Genomic DNA, 13,233 nt, shown 5'->3' with positions numbered 1-13,233 from the left:
CAGCTTGGAAAAGAGACAACTAAGGGGGAGATATAATAGGGATCTATAAAATCATGACTGGCGTGGATAAAGTAAATAAGGAAATATTATTTACTCCTTCTCATAACACATGAACACATGAACTAGGGGGTCACCAAATGAAATTAATAGGCAGCAGGTTTAAAACAAACAAAAGGAAGTATTTCTTCACAAAATGCACAGTTAACCTGTGGAACTCTTTGCCAGAGGATGTTGTGAAGGCCAAGACTATAACAGGGTTCAAAAAAGAACTAGATAAATTCATAAAGGATCGATCCATCAATGGCTATTAGCCAGTATGGGCAGGGATGGTATCCCTAACCTCTGTTTGCCAGAATCTGGAAATGGGCAACAGGGGGTAGATCACTTGATGATTACCTGGCATTGGCCACTGTCAGAAGACAGGATACTGGGCTAGATGGACCTTAGGTCTGACCCAGTATGGCCATTCTTATATCTTATGTTCTTTTATTGGACCAACTTCTGTTGGTGAGAGACAAGCTTTCAAACTACATAGAGCTTTCCTTCAGACCAGAAGCTCTGTGTACTTTGAAAGTTCATCCCTTTATCTTACCCACCTTTCTAACACACTGGGACCAACATGGCCACAACAACACTGCTAATATCATGTAGTTTTTTCACATTTTACGTTGTTTGGCTTGAAGAGGAATTAAGCATGGTAAATCTGTGTTCAGGTTGCTGGGCCTTGCTTGGTGTAGGACCATTCATTTTATTAATGTAGGGATTTGCCCTCCCAAGAGCCCCTGCTCCCTACCACTTTTGTGTAACAGAAGCCCTCTCCAGTCCAGCACAGCACTCATGGTCTACTATGTTAAGAATATTATATCCTGTTAGAACACAAAATATTTTGATGTCACTTTCAGATTTAAAATGTTTTTACTTGATATAAAAAATTCTAAGGGTGGGCCCTTAAAACATAATCTACGTTTTATTTACTTTATTTTTTATCTTATTTTTAACACCTTAAATTTTCATCATTGGTATGAGCAGTCGAAACCAATTGGGTTGTGCCCATTCACACAAGTGAGTTGAATTTGGCACAGTGTTCCAGTTTTTTGCCAAGCCTCAAAACTCCACTGAGAATTTAATGTGAAGACACCTATTCCTTAAAGATGATCTTTAGAGGAAAGAAGTAGTGGTGCCCTAGTGACCCTTTCTGGCTTATTTATGATGCATCAAGAAGCTCTGAAAGGTGTGGGCCTTTTAAAAACAACCTTTTTTTCAGCATGCCTCACATTAGAAATTTGCATCTTGTGTGCCCTGTTTTTCTGGGAATTGTCTAGAAAGCTAGTAGTGTCGGTGATTTTAAGGCAATGAAACCTGATCATTTTGATGGGAGGGGTGATTTTTTATTCAGGCTACAGTGTTTAACTACTATTTAACTCAGGTGCCCTATGACCTTAGGAGAAAAGATCTCTGTTAAAATTTCAATAGCTGAGTGCTCAGAACTCACAGTGAATTCTGCAACAAAAGCAGGAATGAGAAGGCTTGCTATTTCTAGAAGAAAAAAATTAAAAAACAAAACACAAAATTCCTTTCATGGCTTCTGGCTACATTGTAGTGAACGAAAAAAGGAATATAGTAGAACCCCGTTACTTTTAGAAAGGATGATGCAGTGGTTAAGCCACTAGCCCAGGACTTGAGAAACCCGAGGTTTGATTTCCTGCTCTGCCAGAGATGTTCTGTGTAAGATTGGGGGGGTAAGTCACTTAGTCTCTCTATTCCCCACCTGTAATGTGGACATAACTTTACTTATCTCACAGAGGATAACGACTGTGAAGAACTTTGAAATCTATTGATGAGAAGCATTATTTTAGAGCTAGGTATTATTATTTTAATCTTTGCAGGTTGCCTTTAAATCTTAAGGAATTATTCATGTCTTATAGGCATGTGCTTACCATGGACCCAGTACGCCACTCCTTGCACACTTTGGGTGTGCAAAGAATATAAGACAAGGAACAATATACAGTAGTTGGTTTCAATGAGCCACAAAAGAGTGTATAGGGTTTATATTATTAGGCTTCCTTTCTTCATCTTAGGTTTGAGTCATTTAAAACTTAGTAGACCATCAAAATGTGTAGACTAAACAGAAATACTAATGTATTACAGACTGAAAGACTTAAGTGGGAACCTGTTCCTTCAAAGCATACTGCAATTTAAAATGAACATTCACATTATATGGGTTCAATTTGCCAGCACATCTGAAGCTTCACTTGCAAGGAAAATGAAGCATACACAATGTAACCAGGTGATCCTAGATACTTGCTGCTGAACCAGCGTGTGGCAGCTATGTTTGTTTGCCACCTGATTCAAGGTGGGCCATGAGAAGGTTGAATATTTTTTTAACGTTCAAAGAAAAAAATGGATTTAATTATTTTTGATGGGGCATTCACCCCATGAGAGCCCTGGCAGGGTTAATGGCAAGAGAGGACAATTAGCCATAGACTGCACCTGAAGGAGAGCTAGGATGTGATGAGGCTTAATTACGGATGATGATCACCTGCGCAGAAACAGGTGGGACCTGGGTTCCCTTATCCACTATGTGAGTGTTGCAGTGGGTTTGGAAACTGTCTGAAGACAGACCCTGGTGAGACCCCAGAAGGGGAAGATGATTGTGACTTAGCTGGAAGGCTGAGCCACAGAAGAGGCAGAGTGAGTGACACAGGCAACAGGAGGGCTGACTAACTGTAGGATGGGGCATGGAAAGTAGTGAGCTAATTCCCCAGATGAGCCATGAGGTGTCACTATTACATACTTGTCCTTGCTGAAAATTTCTGCATGTCTCTCAGCATTTGTGCAACCATTGAGGCTAGCAACTCTGAGACAATTAGCATAGACTGGTGGCTTGCATTTTCACCATCATGTGTAATTCAGCACTCCTGGTTGGGCTACTGACAGCAGGAATCAAACCCAGACTCTCTGGGTCTAAAAGTGTACCCTTATATTGCCCAAGCTAGAAGATTGTAGTAGACTCCTAAATCTGTGTGGTCTAGCCATGGGGCATGGGGAAGGTGAGGGGAATCTTTGTTGTGAGGGAGACCATTTGGGCAAAGTACAGGTGTGGCGGCAGGGAAAAAGCCTACCAAATACTGTTAGTCCAGGCAGCTAGTGGGACAAGGAGGCCCACGCAGAGCCAGTGGGTGGGATAGGGGAGGGAGAAAACCAAGGTAAGAAAAGAGCAGATACCAGTTAAAGAAACAAGTACTGCTTGAGTGTGACCCAAGAACCACTAAATGCCAACCAGCAAGGGAAAGCAGAAGGGTTACAGGCACCTCATGGGGCAGGTGTCTGCTTTCTAGTTCACCATAGAATGCCATGTGAGGGCTCAAATGAAAGTCAGTGTCACTATGGTCATTAATATTGTTGTGAAATATATGTACAGATATTCTGTCAGGAGTTGTGTGTATATATACTGAAAATATGTTTTTTTAAAGTCTGTATCAAGGTATTAGTCACCAGCAAAGGTGGAAAAAATGGTTTTGCTGTAGACAGGAGGTTTTGCTCTAGACAGGAGGTAAGAAATGTGTATCTGTGTCAGGATGTAAATTATGCATTCTAAGCTAATGCAATGGATGCCTCTTTATACATGAAATCAAATGTTAACAAAGAGATGTGAAATCAACAAGGAAGATGCACGCAGGAAAAAACAAGCCATGTGGGGGTTATTCTGACTAAGAGTAAAGACCGTGAACTTTGAGGGTATTGCTGAGAAGCAGAGAAGACACCCTGGTATCCTGCGCTTAAGAAGTAAATGGACAGCATGCTTTCATTCATAAAAATAGGCTCTCAGCCAGCCTTGGTTGAAAATACTGCAGAAGACTTTGGGTGAGATAATCCTTTTTTTAAACAGGAGGTTAAGCTTAGTCTCTAGAAAGCTGTTTTTGTTTGGTTGGGGTTTTTTTATATGTAACTATTTGTTTCACTGTTACTTGAATCTTTGATAATAAACTTAATAATATTTTCACTATAAATATATATCTGATATTAATCTAAGTATTGAACATGAGCTGAATCTCACAAGCTGGTGTCTTCTGTTCCTTTGGGAACAATGGATCTGGAATGTCTGTGAGTAGCCAGGGGCTATTCAGGGGCTGGATATCTCATGGGAATGCTTCAAAGAGGACTTGGGGATTGGGGTGCACCTATTGTTAACTTGCAAGGCAAAGTAAGGGTTGACATAGCCCAGAGGCAAGTGCTTGAGTGATTAACAGACTGGTGGTGTTCAGGAGCTAACACCCCGCTAAGTACAAACAAGTTTCCCTAACTTTGGAGTCAGGGGGTAACAAGGAGACTTGGAATCCTGGGCACCCTGAGAACTGGTCTAGTCACATCATCTCCCTGTGCCTCATTTTACCCAGCTGTAAAATGGGGATAAGGATACTGACCTCCTTTGTAAAGCACTAGGAGAGGTATGGATGAATGCGCTGCATAAGAGCAAGCTGGTAGTATTCTGTATTTCTATTAATTCTAGTTGCAGTATTGGCTCTTTTCTACTTCTATCGCCTTGCTTTGTTCCTCTCTTCTGCTTGCACCCCCCCCCCCGGCCTTGTTACCTAAGCCTAGAATCCATGGGAAAAGGGGAGGGTCCAGCATGTGTCACTTTGTGGAGAAATTCTTTCATTGGCCGTCAATGTTGCAGAACAGTTTGGAAGTCAACTGTGAAGATAAGAGGCCAGTTGAATAATTCTAAAAGAAAAGAGATCAGTTTTGTGAAGAAAAACAGGTTCTTACACAGCCTCTTCTCTTGAGCCATATGTTTATTATTATTTGATTAGCCCACAAATAGTGTGTCACCTTAGCATTGCTGAAGGGATGCCTATGTGATGAATTTTTTGTGATTTTAGACTTTTTACATTCTAAATGGTAAATTCTTAGCAGCCCGCCCTTCCCTATATCTTGGCAACAAGGGGGGTCACAAATGGTCCTCTATACTGTAGAGAACAGGTTCTTTGTGGCAAATGCTTTCATCCTGAAGATGACCAGTACTGGAAACCTGGCTGATCCTAGGGTTTTACTTCATAACTATCCATGAGAGACATTTTTTAAACCATATGCTATCTCTGGAACACTGAATTTCATTTCACAGGTCCCTGATCTCAGTGCATTTTTGTTTTTGTACTAATTCAGATTCAGCAAAATTTAGATAATAGTCACTACATTATCCACTCTTTAAAAAGCTATCTACAGTACTTGACTAACAGCTGTAAATGTGCAAGCAAAGGGTAACCACATCTCATGCTTCAAGGTGTAAAATGACTGCTTGTGGAAGTCAGGAAAGAATCCTCTTCCCTCACCTCATTCTCCACCCCATATAATTGTCTGCATGCATTATGGATTTTTTTTTCCCTTCCACAAAGCATCAGATGTCAAACCCTATTTGAGTCAGGATACTCGACTAGATGATCTAATGTTCTTTTCATAGATTGTAAGGCCAGAAGAGATCATTAGATCACAGTCCAATCTACAGGCCATAGAATTTTTATGTATCCAGTTTTAATCCAGTATAATCCTGTGCCCTTCCAGTATGTGACCTCTTGCAATTAAGCATAAATTAGAACTATCTTGAAAATAATGGCTCTTGAGTTAAACCACCTTGAGAGGCTTCTTCATAGAAAATGAAAGTGAGATTAGTGGTATATCTAACTGGGTTCTAAATTAGAAAAATAAGACTTTCTGGGATTAAATAAAACCACTGTTTTATACTTAAACAGGGTGATTTTTCTTACCTTAAAACAGAAGTAACAACTTTTTAATAGTCCTTCTCAGACACAACCCTTTATAACTAGGGTACATAGTAAACAAACTTCTTTGGAGAATATAGGGCAGACCATTTTATACTTCCTGTTATTTTTATCTCCATATTTACAAAATGTTTTAAACCAAGTGGTAAATCTCAGCATACAAATGTAATCTGCATGATCAAGTTTAAGATGATTAAACTATTACAATAAAATCTATTAAGCACTTCTGTGAAGTTCAGTAGAAATTCACAATATTTACATTATCCAAAAGACTGAAAATCCTCTAAATTATCTAAACCAAGTTAATGCTTATTCGGCACATATTTGCATTTAAAAAAAAACATATTGGCATTTTTTTGTTGCCTGAAAGACTTCATCATATGGTGCAATATGACAGAAAATATATTGATTTAATTACACATTCATGTTATAGAACAACTTTCACCATAATCTCATTGTAATTGAAAAATGGAGCATGTTTATTGCCCATTTGCAAACCTGGATTCAAGAGTGTGTGTCATAAGCTCCAACAATATTTGTTGTTAAGATGATAGAGTAGGATGATTTTTCCCCTGTAGGGTCTCCACTGGGTCCCTTGGTGATAAATCCTTGTTGCTTATGACACCAGTTTGCCCTCATTGTGACTTGCTTCATTTAAACACGCAGGTGGGAAGCCATCATTATTTACAACTGGTTTCTTCAGTGTTGCACCTGAAATATAAGCAGAAAACATACTGAGTGTTAATTTTATATTGCTTCTAAATACAGAACAAAAATAAGCTGTGTTTAGTGTGCATTTTTATAGGCATTCTTATTTTATTATACAAGTTGAAAGAATAAATGCAGTAGCGCAAATAGAAAAATAAGAATAGAAATTGGCTGCAAATAACAATGTGGTCAGAAAAATCTCCTGTTCGTTGCGATTTTTTTTTTTTTAACAGTGCAGCTGATGTTCAGCTCTGAAGCACTGAAATCCAGCCCCTTCTGTTGGTGGGCAGTTGTTTGGGTTGGGGCATATGGTGTTTCTGACTCTTGAATCCTTGGGAACTGATGTATTGGTATTAGTCCCCCAAATCTCCCCAGGCTATGTAGGCTGCCTCCAGAGACCCAGCTGCTCCTCAGAATTATTCAGGAACTTCTTTCCTCATTACCAAGTGCCATGAGGCACGTACATGCAGTGACCAGTGGGAAGTCAGCAGTGTGTGTTCCATCGCAGTAGACTATATATTGAGTTAGGTGGGAAGCAGGTGACTTTGTGTAGAACTAAAGCAGAGGGTGGCCAGGATGCTCTGTTCCCACTTAAAACATACAAGCATCATTTCCCGCTCTACAGTATGCACAACACCACTTAATGCTGTAGTGAGATGGTGGGGTAGGAGATGGAGTCAACCCCCCACCACCTCTCCTATAGCACTCTTTGCTTAGGTGGACAGGTTTGGTTGGGGATGCAGACAGATGAGTGGGGGACAAAATACTGATGGGGACAGGTGCGGTCTTTTAGCCATCCTTCAGCCATACCAGAGTGGCGTTGCTGGCCATTGTACATTCTCTCACAGACCCACTATTTTATCTCGTCGGCCATCAGGCAGGGGATCTGTGAAGAGATGGAGGATGGCTGGGTCTGGGGGGAGGCGTCTGTTGATTCAGCAAAGTATCCAAACTTGTGAATGTTTATCCAAGCCAAAGCCTTTATGAAATTCCTCTGTCACTGTATGTTTTTACAGCATATTTGCCTGGTTTTGTGTTTACTCTGTTGCTGGGTTTCCATTATTTTTTTCACTTCATTCCCTTAGCCCTAGAATTGGAACAAAACTTAATGAAAAGGGAAAAGACCCGTTACTTCAGCTTGGGAGCCACAATTGAGCAGGAAAAATTCTAAGTACAAAAAGACTCCCTATTTCCATAGGATGTGATGGCGCTTATTAAATGCGAAGATAGGATTACCACTATATGGGGTGTAGTGTAGTGTCACTGGTAGGGGAGGGGATAATAAATTGAGATCTCGTTCTGGAATATGGCTGCCTGTCTCAGGCTTTTGGATGAATTCAAGCTTTTGGGAGTACCTATAAAATCTCAGGACTTGTGTAGTGCCTGGGCCATGGTTGCTACAAGCCCCATGGCTGAATGCACACCACAACAGTGAGAGAGATATTGAATAGACCAGAAAAGGGAACAGAACCTAGACGGGAAAAAGGGAAGCCAATCCTTGAGACCCATCATTGTCCAGATCCAGCTAAAGAGGAGGATATATTTTTTTCCTTATTTAAAAAAAACTGATATTGTTGCTTTTCCCAGTGATCTAGAGAAGCCTGGATATTAGCAGATGTCTTTAGGGTCGCAGGAGACATTATTCTCCATTTTCTGTGTACGTAGATCTGTTTTTGAGGCCATGATGACTCAGATATCATTAAAATTGGCCAGAATGTGCATGTACACACCCTGTGTGGCTCCCAGGTCCCTGGCTTATTTGGAGATTTGGCCCTTTAAACATATCTCAAAGTATAGAGGAAAACTTACAGCTTTCTTTTCCTCTTGTCAATGTTAATCTTTCCCTGTAGCAGGGAAAGGTACGGAAGGAAGAGTGGAATTATTCCACTGGAGGGAGCCAGAAGGTAACTGTCAGGTACGTTGGGCAGGAGAAGATAGATCGGGGGAGGGGGGATTCTTTTGAAGGGATATGTCCACAGAGTTCCACTTCTCTGAGCTCTGTGTGGTGAGTTTCTCAGTGTGGACTTCTAACCAAAATATATATGTGCTCTTTTTCTTGACTTTTACTAGCACTTCAAATTCATACATTTGGGAGACACTGTTGTGCCGCCTCTCAGTGGGGCAAAGGGTTATTCTTAGCTTCCCAGTGCACTTTGATACATGCGATTCCCTATGCCGATGATCCACCTGTGCATTGCTAACTACAGCATTTGCTCAAGAAACTCCCTGAAAAAGCACAAGAACAAATCCGCACAGACACACCCCTGGAGCCACGACCTGGGGTATTCTATCTGCTACCCAAGATCCATAAACCTGGAAATCCTGGACGCCCCATCATCTCAGGCATTGGCACCCTGACAGCAGGATTGTCTGGCTATGTAGACTCCCTCCTCAGGCCCTTCGTTACCAGCACTCCCAGCTATCTTCGAGACACCACCGATTTCCTGAGGAAACTACAGTCCATTGGTGATCTTCCTAAAAACACCATCCTAGCCACTATGGATGTAGAAGCCCTCTACACCAACATTCCACACAAAGATGGACTACAAGCCGTCAGGAACAGTATCCCCGATACTGTCACGGCTAACCTGGTGGCAGAACTTTGTGACTTTGTCCTGACCCATAACTATTTCACATTTGGTGACAATGTATACCTTCAAATCAGCGGCACTGCGATGGGTACCCGCATGGCCCCACAGTATGCCAACATTTTTATGGCTGACTTAGAACAACGCTTCCTCAGCTCTCGTCCCCTAATGCCCCTACTCTACTTGCGCTACATTGATGACATCTTCATCATCTGGACCCATGGAAAAGAAGCTCTTGAGGAATTCCACCATGATTTCAACAATTTCCATCCCACCATCAACCTCAGCCTGGACCAGTCCACACAAGAGATCCACTTCCTGGACACTACGGTGCTAATAAGCGATGGTCACATAAACACCACCCTATATCGGAAACCTACTGACCGCTATTCCTACCTACATGCCTCTAGCTTTCATCCAGATCATACCACTCGATCCATTGTCTACAGCCAAGCGCTACGATATAACCGCATTTGCTCCAACCCCTCAGACAGAGACAAACACCTACAAGATCTCTATCATGCATTCCTACAACTACAGTACCCACCTGCTGAAGTGAAGAAACAGATTGACAGAGCCAGAAGAGTACCCAGAAGTCACCTACTACAGGACAGGCGCAACAAAGAAAACAACAGAACGCCACTAGCCATCACCTTCAGCCCCCAACTAAAACCCCTCCAACGCATCATCAAGGATCTACAACCTATCCTGAAGGACGAGCCATCGCTCTCTCAGATCTTGGGAGACAGACCAGTCCTTGCTTACAGACAGCCCCCCAATCTGAAGCAAATACTCACCAGCAACCACACACCACACAACAGAACCACTAACCCAGGAACCTATCCTTGCAACAAAGCCTGTTGCCAACTCTGTCCACATATCTATTCAGGGGATACCATCATAGGGCCTAATCACATCAGCCACACTATCAGAGGCTCGTTCACCTGCGCATCTACCAATGTGATATATGCCATCATGTGCCAGCAATGCCCCTCTGCCATGTACATTGGCCAAACTGGACAGTCTCTACGTAAACGAATGAATGGACACAAATCAGACGTCAAGAATTATAACATTCAAAAACCAGTTGGAGAACACTTCAATCTCTCTGGTCACTCGATCACAGACCTAAGAGTGGCTATACTTCAACAAAAAAGCTTCAAAAACAGACTCCAACGAGAGACTGCTGAATTGGAATTAATTTGCAAACTGGATACAATTAACTTAGGCTTGAATAGAGACTGGGAATGGATGAGTCATTACACAAAGTAAAACTATTTCCCCATGGTATTTCTCCCTCCCACCCCACCCCCCACTGTCCCTCTGATATTCTTGTTAACTGCTGGAATTAGCCTACCTGCTTGTCACCATGAAAGGTTTTCCTCCTTCCCCCCCCCCGCTGTTGGTGATGGCTTATCTTAAGTGATCACTCTCCTTACAGTGTGTATGATAAACCCATTGTTTCATGTTCTCTGTGTGTGTGTATATAAATCTCTCCTCTGTTTTTTCCACCAAATGCATCCGATGAAGTGAGCTGTAGCTCACGAAAGCTTATGCTCTAATAAATTTGTTAGTCTCTAAGGTGCCACAAGTACTCCTTTTCTTTTTGCGAATACAGACTAACACGGCTGCTACTCTGAAACCTAGGGTTTTTTAGGAGAGCCCACAAATGGCCTTACTGCTTGTGCTGCTGCTCATTACACAGATTGAAAGAGGTGAGGAACAGATGTATTCCTGACTTCTCAGAACTGCTGTCAGAGCCCTGTGTCCATCCTTAACGGGGGAGGGGTGCTAACCCAGGGCCAATCTCTGCAGATGCACACGCGTTGCAACAACACTCATCCAGCAAAGGCAGTGACTTTGTGACATTCTGAAGCTTTTGCAGTTTAGTTGTTTTGAACACTGTTTTCCTGGGATTACAAGATAACAAATAAACTATCTGCACTATCCAGGACCTCAAAATTTAGTCCATTAACTGCTGGAACTGTTAAGTATTCATTGTGGTGCTATGCATAATTCACACATCAAAGCCAAAAGTGCAAACCCTGCTTGTGAAACTCTGCCATCTAGTGGCTGAAAGTGGTTCATGCTCCATCTGTTTTTATTCACGTTTCATTTTGCAAACTACTGGATATATATTTGCAATATGTCTTTTGAGTTGTAGAGCCTTACTTGGACAATTGGTCCTTGCTGCAACACTCACATTTCCGACAGATGTATTCCTGTGGGTTGCCTTTGTATGCCAAGTTTGCTGGAGCTGAGCACACTGAATTAATGAATTAATCAAGTGAACGCCCAAGATCAAGTTTCAGAGTAGCAGCCGTGTTAGTCTGTATTCGCAAAAAAGAAAAGGAGTACTTGTAGCACCTTAGAGACTAACAAATTTATTTGAGCATAAGCTTTCGTGAGCTACAGCTCACTTTATCGGATGCATTCGGTGGAAAATACAGTGGGGAGATTTATATACACACACACACAGAGAACATGAAACAATTGATTTTATCATACACACTGTAAGGAGAGTGATCACTTAAGATGAGCTATTACCAGCAGGAAGGGGGGGGGAGGAGGAAAACTCTGTGCCAGCAATGCCCCTCTGCCATGTACATTGGTCAAACTGGACAGTCTCTACGTAAAAGAATAAATGGACACAAATCAGACGTCAAGAATTATAACATTAAAAAACCAGTTGGAGAACATTTCAATCTCTCCAGTCACATGATTACACACCTGAGAGTGGCTATCCTTCCATAAAAAAACTTCAAAAACAGACTCCAACAAGAGACTGCTGAATTGGAATTAATTTGCAAACTGGATACAATTAATTTAGGCTTGAATAGAGACTGGGAGTGGATGAGTCATTACACAAAGTAAAACTATTTCCCCTGTTATTTCTACCCCCACCCGACCCCCCACTGTTCCTCAGACGTTCTTGTTAACTGCTGGAAATGGCCAAGCTTGATTATCACCACAAAAGGTTTTCCTCCTTTTCCCCCCCTCCTTCCTGCTGGTAATAGCTCATCTTAAGTGATCACTCTCCTTACAGTAAAAAGAAAAGCAGTACTTGTGGCACCTTAGCGACTAACAAATTTATTAGAGCATAAGCTTTCGTGAGCTACAGCTCACTTCATCGGATGCATTTGGTGGAAAAAACAGAGGCATCCGATGAAGTGAGCTGTAGCTCACGAAAGCTTATGCTCTAATAAATTTGTTAGTCTCTAAGGTGCCACAAGTACTGCTTTTCTTTTTGCGAATACAGACTAACACGGCTGCTACTGTGAAACCTCTCCTTACAGTGTGTATGATAAAATCCATTGTTTCATGTTCTCTGTGTGTGTATATAAATCTCCCTACTGTATTTTCCACCGAATGCATCCGATGAAGTGAGCTGTAGCTCACGAAAGCTTATGCTCAAATAAATTTGTTAGTCTCTAAGGTGCCATGAGTACTCCTTTTCTTTTTTACCCAAGATCAACTCTCAGATTATTTCTGGCAAGTGCAGACAATTTCTTAGCCGTATCCCAGCTATTGAAAATGCTTTCTACTAACTATAGAGGTGTGGCACCTGAAACTCCCAGAGTCAGTAACTTGTTAGTGTTGCCAGAACAAAACTAAGTGGTTTTGGTTGGAAAAATTGAATTTAAAAGCTGAAGGTATTTGAATTATTTTTTCTCTTGGATTTATTCTGCTGGGCTCTCAGGATGTGTTGAATACTCATGAAGGTGCTTGTGTCAGACTGTGACACTGTTTAATACTCTGCAGTTCTATAAAGCTTTCCATTGTAGGATCTGTGTTTTATGAAAATTTCCACTTAAGCCACATTGCCCATCAGTTTTACAGTTGGGTAAACTAAGGCTCAGAGAGGTGAAGAGACTTGTCCAAAATATCATAAATCAGTGGCAGAGGTGGGACTAGGACTCAGAAGTTCTGTATTCCTGTCCCTGGTTCTAACCACTAGACTATGCCGCTTATCTAACCCCGATATGAGACAGTGATGGGAGGGACCACAAGGGTTACAAGCACTGTTGTGTGAAATGTAAATCTTGCCTGGTGGTTTATTTGTATAGTTAGAAACTCAAAACTCAGACTGTTGTTGCTGAAAAGTCCTGAATGTCTGGGAATCTTTTGGCCTTGTCTAGGCTATGGAAAAAGAGGTT

The 13,233-nt window shown here is 41.6% G+C and overlaps 1 protein-coding gene across 1 annotated transcript in view; it reads right to left on the bottom strand.

The window, feature by feature from the left end:
- Positions 1 to 401: 401 nt before the first annotated feature.
- AMER3 (APC membrane recruitment protein 3) overlaps positions 402 to 13,233 on the bottom strand; it is a 56,170-nt gene continuing 43,338 nt past the window's right edge. Inside the window, 1 exon segment of the mRNA XM_038415056.2 lies at positions 402 to 6,491. The gene's annotated coding sequence lies outside the window, so the exon portion shown is untranslated.

The sequence above is a fragment of the Dermochelys coriacea genome, chromosome 9 (assembly GCF_009764565.3).
Source record: "Dermochelys coriacea isolate rDerCor1 chromosome 9, rDerCor1.pri.v4, whole genome shotgun sequence".
In the NCBI taxonomy this organism is placed as follows: domain Eukaryota; kingdom Metazoa; phylum Chordata; order Testudines; family Dermochelyidae; genus Dermochelys; species Dermochelys coriacea.
This window is presented reverse-complemented; position numbering and strand designations above follow the sequence as displayed.